Below are 15688 nucleotides of genomic sequence, written 5' to 3'. Positions count from 1 at the left end.
GGCCAGGAGGATAGCATAGGGGCAACATGTTTGTCTTGAAAGCAAGATAATGCATAGCAACACAGGTTAGCGTCCCGGGCTCGCACTTAGAAACTGGTCCCCGGTATTAAACGTGCAATAAGGGAACAAACCAATAATTATATTTTGCCTGGAGTGGATAAAAGGCTCCCACTTCAGGAATATCGGGCCACCAATCATCAGATGGACAACAAAGACGAAATAACATTAGTGGGAATCAAACATATTCCACAAGACTAGAGACTGGCTGACTGTGAATTGACCCTGAGAAAAGAAGAAGCCAAGCTTATTTGTAAACTTAGGAGTACATCAGTAGGTCGCAACAAAGATGATGAAATGCAGGTTTTTTTTAAAAATAAGCTGTGTTTGAATCTTATATGAACATATGTCTTTTGAGTTTGTTGGAGTATAATTAGTACTTGTAAGTAGTTTATTAACACTGATGATGATGCTCAGAGTTTCTATGTAATTTGTCTCATTTGATGAAATGGCGTTACAGAAAAATGCCTTTAGGTACATATCCAAATATTAGGCTACCACATAACGCTTTGTGACATGTCTAAGCAATACAAGTGTACTGTTGATTGGTAATCTATATGTATTAGACTTTTTTGTGATTACACAGTTTAATCGCAATGCATGTTAGGGAAGCCCATGTTGACTTAGGACATGTCTTAAAAATAGGAATTTTTTAAATCAATATTGAGTGCATTTGACTTTTTTACGAACCACAAAGGCTGCTATTTGCAAATGTAAGGAAATATTGGAGGGAATACCAAATGCCAGATCTGGGCTGTTTTTGTGATGCGACTGTATATCATTCACTCAAAGGAACGTAATTGCTAAATGAGCAATTGTTGTATGTGTTCAATGTGAAGTGGTTTGGGGGTCCAACTCTCTCTCTCTCTCTCTCTCTCTCTATAGGGCTGATGCCCGCAATAGACAGGATATCTGAATCCTTTGTTTTCCAGTTCCGGGTGGATCTAATCTGACCATTTCCGAAAATCAGAAATTAAAAACATTTTAAACATTTTATAACTAATGTAATCAAGATACAAGTAAGATTTATACAACACATATGTGTGGAGTCTAGGCGCCGGCTGTAACTATATAATATATTAATTATAACTATAATGAGAACCATTCAATTCATAACATAATGGAATAACCAAATGGATTTTTGTAAACACATTACATCACAGGCACGTGACGTGATGACGACATTGCAGCCATGACATCTTCCGTATATGTCAGTGGTTTTAAGATGGCGCCGGCCTCCTGTACACACGGAATGCTGCTGCCATCTTGAAACATCTTTGCAGTAATTACAGGTAAAAGAGAAGAGGTCTTGGCCTCATGCTACTCCACACATCAATCTGCCCATAATACAGGAAGTGTCCTCAAAGATGGTTTGACATGTTTTATTACCCTTATTTTAGGAATTTGAAATATAAACACCAACGGGAATCATTTTGGAGAATAATCCAAACATAATTACGGCATGGATGGGGCCACATTGGAATTGTAAATATACTCATAAACAATGAGTTACTTAAGCATATGAGGCCCATTAATTCTCCATTGACAGAGATCTTTACTATTACTTTCAGATCTATTTTTACTCAAGCAACTTACCTTTAATACATCTTATGAAGAATCCGAACAGATTATTTGTGAAGTAACACAGACCACAAGGTAAATATCCATAATTAGTGGTATACCTGTAATAAGATATAAGGTTATTTAACCCTTTTTCATATAGTTAACTACGTTATTTCCTTTTCAGAATTAAACATCCTATTGAATTATTTCACCTAAAAACACTGGCGAAGACCGTCTCACAGACAAGAGGTAAATGAAACAACAAACAAAAATAACATAACGAAAAGACAGGGAGTTTACAGCATTTCATACTTAAATAGTATATTATTCTTTATCTAAACGCTTGGAGTGGGAATCCTTTTCGGTTTAGATCAGGTAGTGATCCATGAGAGTCCTGCAGAGGGATGGTGACTGTTAATCAACAAAGAATGCTGAATGAAAACAATATTAACCTTTGAAATGTGCCATATGTTAATTCATGGAAACCATACAATGTGGGTATAATTTATGTTAGATGTACTTTTAGTAATTGTTTATGATTATTTGTTTTTACCTTTCTTTACATGGCCTGTCTATAACATTTCGTCTTCTCCCAAATCTGTCTCCTGTTTTGTTTCCTGTATGTGTACATACTGTGTAGAGGTCTATGACAATAATGGGTATGCATTCTAATACACTTTTTCTGTTGAATGAGAATATGAATATGATCTGTTTAGACAAGAACTGAGGCTGTTGTATGTAACTACCATTTGAATCTAGACTGATTTGTTAAACCTAGACAAAGCTGTTTTTTTGGCTAAACAATACACACGTGTGCCAATTGGTGATTGTTGGCTTACTATGCATTACTTTTACCTTGTGCTTAATAATAAAAAGTATACTTATAAAAATTGGTATTTGCCCTTGATTACCGCAGCCACTGAGCAGTGGGATTCCCTTCTCTTTGGAATAGTTGGATATTTTAGTGCTACCACCCTTCCCCCTGCAGTTGCTGGCAGTAGGCACTTGTGAATTTTCCAATTCTTATTTTAAGGAAACACCCGATTCATCAACTCAAGGTTGGCAAAGCAACCCTTAACACCGTTAACTTTTGATTTACCATGAAGAGTGCATTTGAGGAACTGTGGGGAAATGTTTACACCATGGCCTGAAGAAGGCACGCATGAGAAGAAGTTATTATAGCAAGTACCTGCATATTTGTTATCAGCCTATAAGGACGAACAGTTGAGGAATCGGCAGAGCATTCTAGATTTATGGAAAATGTTTGTAGAAGAAGACGGGGCCCCTAACAGTGGTGGGGGGATCCACCCTAGCGGACAAAGAAGCAATCACCCCACAACCCCCACACAGGTCGTACCCCCTGCAGTCTGCAATAATTTATAACAGGTGTCAGTTCTCTCTTCCAGCGGAAGAAGTGAAGGCAACATCAGGGATGCATAGAGATGCCACCAAAGGAAAGGGCCAAAACCGGCAGCAGGGGCAAGGGGGGGGGGGGCAATGCGCACCTATATGTCCTGATCAATGGAAGACGGGACAAATCCTCCTTAAAATCGAGGGTGGAGTTGTAAATGATCCCCAGATTTCAGCTGCCCAGACAAACCTATATGATGAGGGCAGGCCATGGGGCACAGGTGAAGGATCACTGGATACCGATGAGGACAGAGACTTGGCAGATTATGACTCATTATATCCAATGGGAAGATGGGAAGAGAACAAAGGTTGGTGGGAGTTGGAGGCTGTAGAAGAGGCATCACTGTAGAAATGGTGGCTCGGTTTGGTCGGATGGCCCAAGCAAAACCAAAGGGTCAGATGCGTGTTGCCCATCGTAAGCAGGGGGAATACAGTTCTCATTGCTGCAGAAGGAGCTGTGTGGACCGCATTATGTGCCTTGGCCTCATGTGGATTGGCAAAATGTAATGTGGATTTATGCCCTTGATAAGCACACAGCGGGCATCAGTTTAGCTGTGGAGGACATGAAAAGTATGTTTGCCACCCTACTAGGGGAAAAGGTGGATGAAATATGTTGAAAGGCGGGATATCTGGGAATAACTTTAGCAACACTGCTCATGATGGCGCTCCGTTTAATAACTGTTGAGCATGAGTGTGGAAGGTTTTGAGGGACATGTACCCTGATAGATACGACATGCATTTTGTAATGGGCCACACAATGAAGGTAGATGAGCACCCCACTGCATACATACAGCAGATACAAGAAATATAGCAGACACAGACAGGGCAGGCAAGTGACAAGAATAGTATCATTTTTTATCACCTGCTGCATTAAGGACTCCCCAAAGAAGTATAAGCAGATTTAAATAAGGTGGTTGGGATAGAAGCTAAATCACCACTAGAGATACAACCAAACATAATACATTGTTGTCGACAGAAGAATGAGAAGGATAATATCAGGCAGAGCAAACACAGAGGACAGAAGCAAAGTTGGTGAGGAAAATGTTAGTAAAGATGAGTTTGGAAGGGGCAGTCATAACTGTGCAGAAGGACCCGGAGATGTTAGGAGGGAAATGGGAGTTTTTCGGAGAGGAAGAGGAAGTTTCCAAAGAGGAAGAGGAGGAGGATTCAGAGCCACAAGACCTTGAATAGGGCAATAGTGTTGGTTCTGTAGTAAGATGGGGCATTTCACAGGAGAATGCAGGAGCAGGCCAGTCACCCTGTCAGGGCTGGGCAGGTTAGCAGCACTTCTTGTAGTAATATGTTCCCTAATCACCAAAACCCTGTAAATCATTTGAAGAAGCCTTATCTGCAGTATATAAGCAGGATTTTCCATCCATGTTGCAGGCAAAGTATGCAGGGACTCAGAAACCTAAAGAGACTACATTTCCCAGCAGGCTGTGTGCTTCACAAGCCTGCCGGGAGAAGAAAAACCACACGCGAGCCGCGCCCAACAAACCGCGCATGCGTGAGCCGCGCCCACGCTTCTTCGCTTGCTATTCCGGCTTCTGAGGAGATCGGACGTGTTTCCCAGCGTTCCGTACCGGGCTAGTCTTCACGGTGCATTCCGCCCGCCTGAACTCATCACAGGCCCCGCACCAGCATACAGATAAGTCCTTTTGAATAATACTGTGTGTGGAACGAAAGACTAACAAAGCGATCGAGGTCGCGGACCTGGCAGACATACTTGGCGGCTCAGTCCGCAACGCATGATCGAACATTAACCCGCATGCAGAGTGCATAGGGGAGACTGAGTGTAGCTCAGGTACATTCCGGGTGAGGCAACCTGGAACGTGTACTTCTGGTGTTCCAGCGGGGCAGGGCAGGAGACACGGGTGCGGAGCCTCGGATGAAGACAACCCGACTCAAGTACATAAGCGGGTCTTGTTGGCCCATAGTTTGGGGACACAAACATAGTGTGAGAACGTATAGTAGACCCAGCACACGCTTATTGTGTTTTTTGGTATTTTCAGCGGAGCCTCCTACAGGTCACTTGGGACATCCGTGTGTAGAGAAGGAGAACAAGACTACGATCCGCAGCTAAGTACTTTTCTGATCCTTTGCTGATGTACTCTGTAATGTCACAAGGCGCAATGTAATGACAAGGATGCCGTGTAACAGTGCATGTTAGCACGAGTCTTGAAACTGCATGCAGCTAATCCAGTGACGGCAAAAGGCTCATACTAACGTAGTGTTTTGGAGGGAATGTAGCGTGGTTGAGAGCTCCAAGCAAAAGCTCTAGTAGTGGTTCCAGGCTCCACAACAAAGGCCCCCAATTACTGGTCAACAGTGTGAATGTGTGTATCATGAGTGGGCGGAGAACTCATCACAAGAATAACCAGTGGATGGGGCGGCAGGAGCTGAGGAGCATCTTTCCCTAATTCCCCCATTCTCATCCATAACATCTCCCTGATCCTTTTCCCGGTGATCCTACTACCCCGTACCCATCCACTCAACGGACCCTAACCCTCTTTCCCCGACGGGTTGCGGTATCCTGTGTTTCCCATCGGGTCCAGGTGCCAAGACCTTACGGGGAGGCAGGTGTTCATGCTGCCTCTGCGCCTGACAAGACAGACGGTTCCCCTGACACACCCCCTTTAATTATAATGTCCCAACATACTGCCCTGCATTTAAAACACAGCCCAATTTCCACTTTGCTCCATATTCCCTGACCTTGGTACAAAAACTAGTGCAACCTCAGGTTCCAAACTTTACCCAGCAACCTGCTCAACCATGGGATAAGAACTCCCTACCACAGGGCTACTCACTATACGGGAGCAAGCGTGTTGGGGAGCAATCCTTTCCTGCTCCCAGGATCCAACATTCACCCTCAATAGCATAGCCCACAGGGAGCTTTACCATGCTCAGTACTATCAGTAATTCCCAACCCGGAACAGGAACCCAGAGTGTGAGTGAAGATATGGGATTGATCAGTTTCCTTTTTACTAGACATGGGGGGTACCAAATCCTACATTACTCAGGGGAAGTACCCATTGGCAGACACAACAATGGACAGGCAGGGGTTCTCTGGGGCTGTCACAGGTGTTCAGTTCACTGAAAACTTACCTATCCCCATAGGGGCACATAGGTTTAAGGTCATTGCATCGAAAAAGATGCATCGAATATGAAAGCATCAAAATTCTATGTTTTACATTAAAAGTGCATATCCATCGACATGTTTACATCAAATGGATATGTACTTTTAAATGTAAAAGATAGAATTTCAATTTGTTTATTTTCTACATTAAAATGTTATAGGGAGCTGTCCAGAGCTGACATTTCGGCACTGGCCAGCTCCTTCTAATGTTTTAATGTTTTTAATATTGGAGGGGGTTCCCACCCCCCAGCCCCTCCAACCCCCACACCCACCCCCTTAACCCTAACCTTAACCCTAACCCTAATGGAACCCTTAATCTAAACCTTAATCTAACCCTAGTCCCAACACTAACCCTAATGTAACCCTTAATCTAACCTTTAATCTAACCCTAGCCACAACCCTAACCCTAACCCTTGCCCCAACGCTAACCCTAACCCTGACCTAACCCTTAACCGAACACTTAATCTGACCCTAAATCTCACACTAGCCCCAACCCTAACCCCTAACCCTGACCCTATCCATGGAAATTAACCATCAAAAATTGTTCAATGACTATGCTTTTCGATAGAAACGCAATTCAATTATGATTTTCAATGGAAAGGTATTTGATGGAAAGGTGTTAGATGTAAAGACCAGATACCGGGCACATGAATTGTCAGCACCTTTATTGTATTCACAAGACACCCAGCTATAGTATGCTCATGCCAGGTATATATTACACTAGGGCTGGATGTCGCAGTAATACAAGCACTCTGTGGCCACAGCGCCCTGCGAGGTGCACCACTCCATCTAGATTTGTTCCTGCCTCATTATCAAGATATACTTGCAAGCAGTGATCACTAGGACAGACATGGTAATCCTGTCCGGTTTTGACAAGGAGGATCTAGAGTGGCACATGGTTCTATGCATTGAAACAATGCAAAGAATGAGGCATGTGTCCAACCATGGCTGTTCGGAGACACTGAAGATGAGGGGGGAGACCATATTTGAACCCTCCATACAATGTCAGGTAATTGTGAAAGACAGAGAAGTACTGTACACCCTACCCCTGGCCAACACATTATTGTCACACTTACAGGAAGATCTAGGCAGGGGGCCCAGTCAGTTGTAGACTAGTGATCCACACAATGTAGGTCTGCTGAAAAGCATAGGGATGGATTACATTAAACTGAAACCAGGAGATATCTAGGCCCGAGTAAAAGAATACCCCATGTCAAGGGAAGCAGAGAAAGGTATTTACTCCACCTTACAGGCTGTATAGCCGCAGGGCAAAATACAACCATCAGAATCACCCTGTAACACAGCTATTTGTCCTGTGAAAAAAGCAAAATTGACAACTTGGAGGATGGTGCAGAACTTGCGCCCATTGAACAACATTGTAGAGGCAGAAATCACAGTAGGTTTCAATCCCATCAGTCTCTTGTGTACTATCCCCATAGAAGCAACATGTTTCACTGTGATTGATCTTAAGAATGCCTTCTTTTCAATACCATTACACTAAGAGTGCCAGTATCTCACAGCATGTACCTACAGAGGACAAATGTGTGAACAAACTTCTTTGCCGCAGGGGTACTGTGACTTTCCCAGCATCTTTAACAGAGTATTGCAAATAAATCTAGGGAACTTACAAAAACAGAGAAGAGTAATTCAGTATGTGGACGACCTTCTGGTCTGTAGCAAAACAGAAGAACAGTGTGGAAATGACTCAATAAAGCTTTTGAGCTTATTGGCTGAAAAGATGTACAAAGTGGACAAGGACAAACTTCAGCATTGCCAACAAGAACTTGTGTACACAGGACAGATCATATCTTCAGCAGGCAAGAAAATAATTCCAGAGAGGGAAGCAAAAGTGCAGAATACACTACAGCCTACCACTGCTAAACAGCTGCAGCAGTTTTTGGGGTTATGTAACTATGGTAGAGGGTGGCTATGTGACTATTCAACACACACTAAACCACTACTGCAAGGGGTAAATGAAGCAAAGAACGCACAGTGCTTGGCCACATCAAATAAGTGGATAATTTCAGTTGCTTAGAATGCCATGAGTAATGCCCCAGTTTTAGCAACACCGGATTTTAAAAAGCTATTTTTTCTGTTCTTACACTCCCACGGGCAAATGATGACAGCCGTACTCACGCAAAAGACCTCACTGGGTACAAGCCCTTGGCTTATTTCAATGGTCTTCTGGATCCCATAATGCAAGGACTTTCCCATGCAGCAGTCGCTGCATTCTCCATGCAGAAATTATCCACTATTACCATGGAATGCCCAGTCACCCTTTACATGGAGCATGCAGTTTTCGCAATCCTAGAAAAATCAAAATACTCTCATCACCCAGCGGATGTCAGGGTATGAAGTGATCTTGTTGAACTCCTCCATTGACATCGTTAGATGGCACACTGTTAATCCAGCAACATTTAACGCAGAACCAGTACAGTCAAATGACACAGTACATGATTGCACCACATATGAGGACACCACTGATGAAAATGTTTGCGTTAGGGAGGATGCGCTCAAAGAAGGGAAAGTTCTCTTTGTTGAGGGTTTGTCAATGATTGATCAAAGCACTGGGGTCCGGCACACGGGAGCAGCAGTGGTACAATTTTGAGATGGGGACTAAAAGGTGTTGGCCAAGGTGCCCCTCCCCTTGCACTAGTCTTGCATGTTCCGGATGTCTCAAATCCTAGTAGCAGCGTTTTTGTTTTTGTCATCCCTGTTATCCTCCCCCTCTTGTCTTGTTACACCTTGAAACCCTTGTGTATCGGTGCGTTACAAAAACCCAATAAATAAAAGCAGCAGAACTCGTGGCCCTTATAACAGCCCTAGAACTGTCTAAAGGATGTTTCACCACCATTTATTCAGATTCGGTTTATGCCACTTCCATGGTATATCCAGGCCTATCCAGATGATGCCAGAGGTTTCAAAAAAATCAGACGGCACACTTGTGCAACATGCAGCATTACTCTCCAAGTTGATACATACATTATCTCTTCCTCCAGCAGTTGCACTAGTGAAATGCGCAGCTCACACAAACAATACAGATCCTTTTGCTTATGGCAAACATGCAGCAGAATAAGCAGCCAAAGAAGCAGCATAGTTGAGATACACAACATTTTCTTCCCTCAAATTGTCTTCACAACAAGTAGAAGGTGTAGTGCCTTAGAATGCCCTTCCCCATGCTCAGCACATTGAATTGCAAGTGCAAGCGCCTCAGGGGGAAAAAGAATTAAGGGCCAAGAGTGGGTGTTCTCACACACCCACAGACCTCAAATGGAGACAGGACATTTCTGGTAAACCAGTCGTGCCCCGAGAAGTGCTTACCGTTGCTCTAAATCAGTTGCACTACCGAACACACATGACTAAACAATATTTTGCTGCTGAGCTACAAGAGGAATGATTCATCCCAAACCTCTGTGAGCTCGTTGAAGATTTCATATCAAATTGTATTATTTGTCACATGTATACCACAGGTCACACTCTCAAAACACTGAAGGCGATATTGTGCCACCTTTTATGGCCCTTTTCAACACCTTCATATTGACTGTATGGACTTGGTTCACATGGGCAGTAACTTTTGATATTTAATTGTTGTGGTTTTCCCATTTCCACGATGGATCAAAGCAGGTCCCTGTGTTCACCCTGATGCCCAACCAGCCGCACACTCTTTGATAGTGTGAAGTGTTTTCCAAATGGGAATTTGTGACGTTATCAGGTTGGGCAACGGCACATATTTTTTCAATGAAATGTTTAAGGAAAAATGCCTCTTGTTGCGTTTGAGCGGTCTGTTGAATCAAAGACTTGCAAAGTTATGTGCTACATTAAAAAAGCCATGGTTGCATTGTTTACTGCTTGCCCTGTTCTCTTCGGTGCAATCAGCCGAGGTCAGATCATCACCCTGCATGAAACAATTACAGGCAAGAGGCTGCACACTCCGCTCACACCTTTGTGCACAGCCTCTAACGCACACAAGTCTGCACACATTTTAGTAAATGAGTTTCAAGGATATGTTAGGGACTTAACCAAATCTGTCTGATTTATATCTCGCCAGGTTGGACCCCATCGATCCGTGCATGCTTCACTAACTGATATCATACCACAGCAGCAACAGGAATCACCACAATAACAGCAACAATAGCTCTTTCCCGGTGATCACATTTTTGTGCCAAACATTGTGCACAAGTGGAAGGAGCCATGTTTTCACTGACCTTTCCAGGTGGTCTACGCTACTCCTACAGTGGTCAAGGTCTCTGGCAAGAAGACATGGATTTATCTCAGCAATGTCCACAAACAGAAGAGTTCTCTCAGCTTGCTACACCCAACAGGAGGAGGAAGAAGAGGGGGATCATAAAGGCGAGAATTGGCCTACCTTTTTTGAATTCAATGACGCCCTTAACTTCTTCTTTGCACTTGTTTGGGCATCTGGGCACTGTGGTCTCACCATGATCTCGAAAGAAGAGGGATAACCTAAGGGGCTTTATGCCTTATTTTGTTTTTTCTTTTTTGTTTTTTTTCTGTTTTTTTTCTGTTATGCTGTATGTGTTTTAGTCCCAGGAAGGTTGGATCTTATAATAGTACTAACACTAACCATGTTAATGTTTCTGTGAATAGGGATAGGAGGGATATTTCTAACCCAAGTATTATCCCAGGTAGATCTGATGATGTGCACCACCATACCGAAGATAATATGTGGTACCGCCATATGTGGACAATGGGAAGAGAGAAATCAAAATACCCCTGTTTTGTTTGTTCGTTGATTCCATATGCAGCAGCCGCACCTAGATTTTGCCTCAAGAGATGACACCATAAATAGCAAGTTGTTTTGTTTACTTGGCTTGATGCAGAGTGCAAGGCACCACCAAAGGACATATTGCCCAGATACAGTGGGTGAGGGGATAATTCAACAATATATGAAAATAATAATGTGAGGTTGAAGGTGATAACAAAAGACGAGGGCTTGAGTGATCGCATACATATGTATCAAAGAAGAGGACAGGCACACATGACTGACCTTTGGGATAAATCGTTAACAAAAATGAGTATGTTTTCACTGAACTGCATGCATTACCTTGTTCCGATGCTGTAGGGCACAGCAAGGATTGTGCAGGTATACCTAGGTTGCAGATGAAAGGTGCTGTCTTTAGGTAGATGGGTTGAACGGTCAATTGAATGTGGGGCAGGGGGAATGTTTGTGCTACCAAAAGGAATGATTCTTAAAATAAATGAAAGTTGTTTTGCTGTATGGGGCAAATTCATGAGTAGTTTGACATGGATATATCAATATTAATCCAATACTAAGACTATGAAACTATCTCAATACTCCTTGTGTTTCAGAAGCAACAGCAGCCTGTTTTGGGGGGAAAATCAAAATTGTAACTTGACTGTTGACCTTCCCCATATCTGAGAGGGCACCTCGGAACCCATGGACATTTACTGGGCGTGTGAAGGACTGGCCAATATGCAATTGCTTCCATCCTGGGTATGGATATGCTCCATGACAACACTGCAAGCTCCTGTTCTGATCATATCAGACGTCAACCTCATGATCATCCGCAAGCACCCAATGACCAAGCCTGTTTACCTACTGCATCAGCGAGTCTGCCGATCATTGGTCCTGAGCCGTCAATGCTGCAGTCATTTCTTATCCCAAGAATGAAATGACAAGATAAATGTGATACCACAGAAATACAGGATGTTTAGCCACGCTGAAATGTTTTTTGCATCGTTCTTTACGGCTGGAGTGCAAACAGCGGCCAATGTGAAGTGGCTTCAAATTACAAGATGGGAACTTATTGAATTGACAAATGATACAGGGAATGGACTCAATGCCATTAAGGAAGAACAGAACTATGGGCCATAAGGATAACCACCTTGCAGAACCGATATGTGTTAGGCATTCTGACGTCCAAGAAGGGCAAGGTCTGTGCGAAACTGGATACTTCTTGTTACACGTACCTGCCCACAAAAGATGAAGATAATAACACACTGTCATGAGAAATAAATGCACTGCACACTCTGCAGACTACCATGGTGGGGTGCAGAATGATGATTTGTTTATGTCAATTTGTTGACGGGTGCCCTCATGAGTAAGGTTCTCAAAGTACTACTTCCATTTATCATTATGGTGCTTGTTGTTTTCACTCACCATGAAGAAATGCAGACACTAGCTTAAATATGCATTTATACATGTAGAATATTTCTTGCAACCATAAAGAAATGAAGAACATAACAGAAGCAATGTATATGCTGAAATGCAACACAAACACTACACGCATGTTGCTCATTATCATAGAAATGCGACAGTAATGACCAGCCATCTTTTTCAAAATGTAAGCCACATCACGCGTTGAAATTAATGAAATGCCTCGAGGCTACATGGAAACTTGGACTGCTGAATTTACTGAAATACCGATCTGTGCAGGGCAGAAACAGTAGCTGCCAAGGTAACTGGGAAATTAGTGAGGGTTTGGGCGGCCGAGAGAGAACATAAGATAATAACTTGCATGGCACAAGACATATTTCTCTAAGACTAATTAAAGAAAAACAAGCCTTTGAAGGCCAGGTGCAGAATAATTATAACCAAAAACCTTCCTAAACAATGGATCAACTAAGTCTATAATGGTCACAAAAGTAATAACACCACTTATTGAGTGAGGGATTTCCCAGCCTATCTTTTCCACTTAAACTGAGGTTTTCCAGACCATTTTAACACAGTCCAGAAGAGTTTGATAGGAAAAGACTTTCCCCTGTCTTGCAACCAACTATATTCCACCCGCCAATTTGTTCCACAATCAAGGTAATAGACAGTTCAGTAGCAAAAGAAATGGGTGACCTTTTCAGACACCAGTAGCTCATCTGCTGAAAACACTCCACCTGTAGCATCAACAGTAAAGTCAGATAATGAGAATTTGGAGCGGAGGGCTGGGAGCATAAGGCAGTTGCCAATACATATAGAACAGAAGGTACCTACAGTAACATTGCAACCCATATTCAATCTGTCAGACATAACACTATCAGAGGTAGAAAAAAGTGTCTTGACAAATGGACTTTGTTGTGTGCCAACACAAGACGTCAATCACAACCAATGGGAGCTAGAACGCTGTATATTTTACTGAACAGTGAGGCTTAAGGCTTTCTTTGATACACAAGAACCAGCCACACAAGAACCACCTGCACAAGAGGGAGAGACAGCATTTAGTCCTAGATCTACGTTCATACCTAGTGACGTGCAGACACCTGCTGAAATCATTTCATTTGAGAAAATGGTGTTGAAAGGTATTCCATGTATTATCCAAGCAAGCAGGGACCGGGGACAATTCAACAATATGGCAAATGCCGAATATCATGCCCTTAAGAGTCTTGCTACCAATGGCAAACTTGTGATGAAACCTGCGAACAAAGGTAGAGGTATTGTGGTCATGGATGGATCTAATTCTACAGGCATGAAACATGCGTTGCAAAATTTTTACCATTATCAAAAGATCCAGGTCAACCCTACAGATGGGATCATGAGGCGACTCTAGGAAGTATGCACTGAGGCCATTGAAATGGGATACTTAAGTAGGAATGAAGCTATGTTTCTCACACCCAGAGACGGGAGGGTTCCAGTAAATTACGCGTTACCCAAAGTCCACAAAGACTGGTTGAATCCACCCGGGTCCCCTATTGTATCCCTGTGTGGTTCTTGTTTGGAGCCCAGTGGCAAATATATAGACACCTTTCTGCAACCAATAGCAACAGCCACTAGGTCATGCGTAAAAGATATCACAGTGATCATCAATATCGAGGGATTGCTATTTAATACCAGCACCAACCTTTTGGTTACTCTAGAAACCACTTTGCTGTATATCAACATCCCTCAAAGAGAGTCAACAGACCTGTTGAAGATTTCATTGGACATGCGTTCTCCTCCACAGAAGGGGCCCACCCTGTTCATTCTAGAGCTCCTCGAAATGAGTTTATGCAACAACTTCTTTTCATTTGAAAAGGACCTTTTCATGCAGACAAAAGGGGCAGTTATGGGGGCATCTTTTGCCCCAAGTCTGGCTAATATTTATATGACCAACTTTGAGGAGTTGAACATCTAAGCCAATAACCCTCACAGTCTCAAGTTAACTAACTGGGTGAGGTGCATAGATGATATTTTATTCATTTGGATTGGCAACAGAGCTTTGACATTTTCTTTGATTGGTTCCATCTTCGGAACAGCAATCTATCTTTCACAGCCCGTGTGGATCCACAGTCTATTGCATTTCTAGATCTCACTATCGCACACCATCAGAACCTCCTGTATTCCAATCATTATAGGAGGGAAACCGAGCGTAATACATGACATGATATGATATGATATGATATGATATGATATGATATGATATGATATGATATGATATGGCATTTATAACGCGCCTATACACAAGTGTTTCAAGGCGCGACGAGGGATGGGAGGGGAACAGAGGGAAGACAGACAAAGATCCTGGTAGCCCAGGTGTCTTTCAGATTGTGCAAGTGCAAGGGAAGGAGGAAAAATGGGAAAGTGAAAATGCTGGGGGAAAAGGAGGAGGGGTCAGTGCAGTACATGGGATGTAACAGAATAAATAACAAATAAATAACAAAAAGTAAAAGTACGGCCACAATCTGGCAAGTGCCAGGGTAAGTGCAGACATCAGGTGTCAAGTGCTGGGGACTGTAGGGAAACAGAAAAACAGTCCCCAAGTGCGGGGATTTCCAGAAGGCAGTGCAGTTGTGCGACTAGCGGGGGAGGGGACCTGGGCCCAAGATCAGAGGGTGGCCAGGTAACCAGTGTAGTATCAGTTTAAGCCAGGAAGTCAGCAGGGGAGAGGAGGAGAAAAAGCAGAAGCAGAGGGAAAGGTTTTAAGTTGCTTCCGAAACCAGAGATGATTCTCCTCAAGTTTCAGGGTGGCAGGGAGGCTGTTCCAGAGGGAGGCCCCAGCCAAGAAAAGATCTACCACCAACTTGTTGCTTGGAGAAATGACTGGCCCTTGGGGAGTCGGAGGCGAAAGGTCGAAGAGCTTGAGAAGGAAGATATTTAGGAAGAGAGTTGAAGGTGTTGAGTCCCCAGGCCCCAGAAGGCCTTGTGGACAATGCAGAGGGGTTTGAACGTAGTCCTCACAGCCACTCGGAGCCAGTGCAGAGATTTCAGTACTGCGGAAATACGATCCCTAGGCTTGAGGCCAAGGACAGGTCTCGCAGTCCTGTTCTGGATAAGTTGTAAAGGGCGGAGAGTAGAGGCAGGTAGATTAAGAAAGAGGCTGTTGCAATAGTCCAACTTAGAGAGAACCAGAGCTTGGGAGAGAGTGAGCTTCTGGGGGAATGAGAGGAAAGGAAGAATACCTCTGAGGAGGTACAGTAGGATGTTTGACTTTTTTGATACATCAGCAATGTGGGCGGAGAAGGAGAGTGTGGAATCAAAGGTGACACCAAGGTTCGTAGCCTCGCAAGTGGGAATAGGAGGAGGGCCAAGGGAAGCTGGCCAGAGAGTGAGGGTAAAGGAAGGTGATGGTGTGC

This window comes from Ambystoma mexicanum, chromosome 2p (assembly GCF_040938575.1).
Source record: "Ambystoma mexicanum isolate Mex_15411 chromosome 2p, UKY_AmexF1_1, whole genome shotgun sequence".
Classification (NCBI taxonomy): Eukaryota; Metazoa; Chordata; class Amphibia; order Caudata; family Ambystomatidae; genus Ambystoma; species Ambystoma mexicanum.
The sequence above is the reverse complement of the archived record's forward strand: the minus strand, read 5'-3'. Positions refer to the sequence as shown.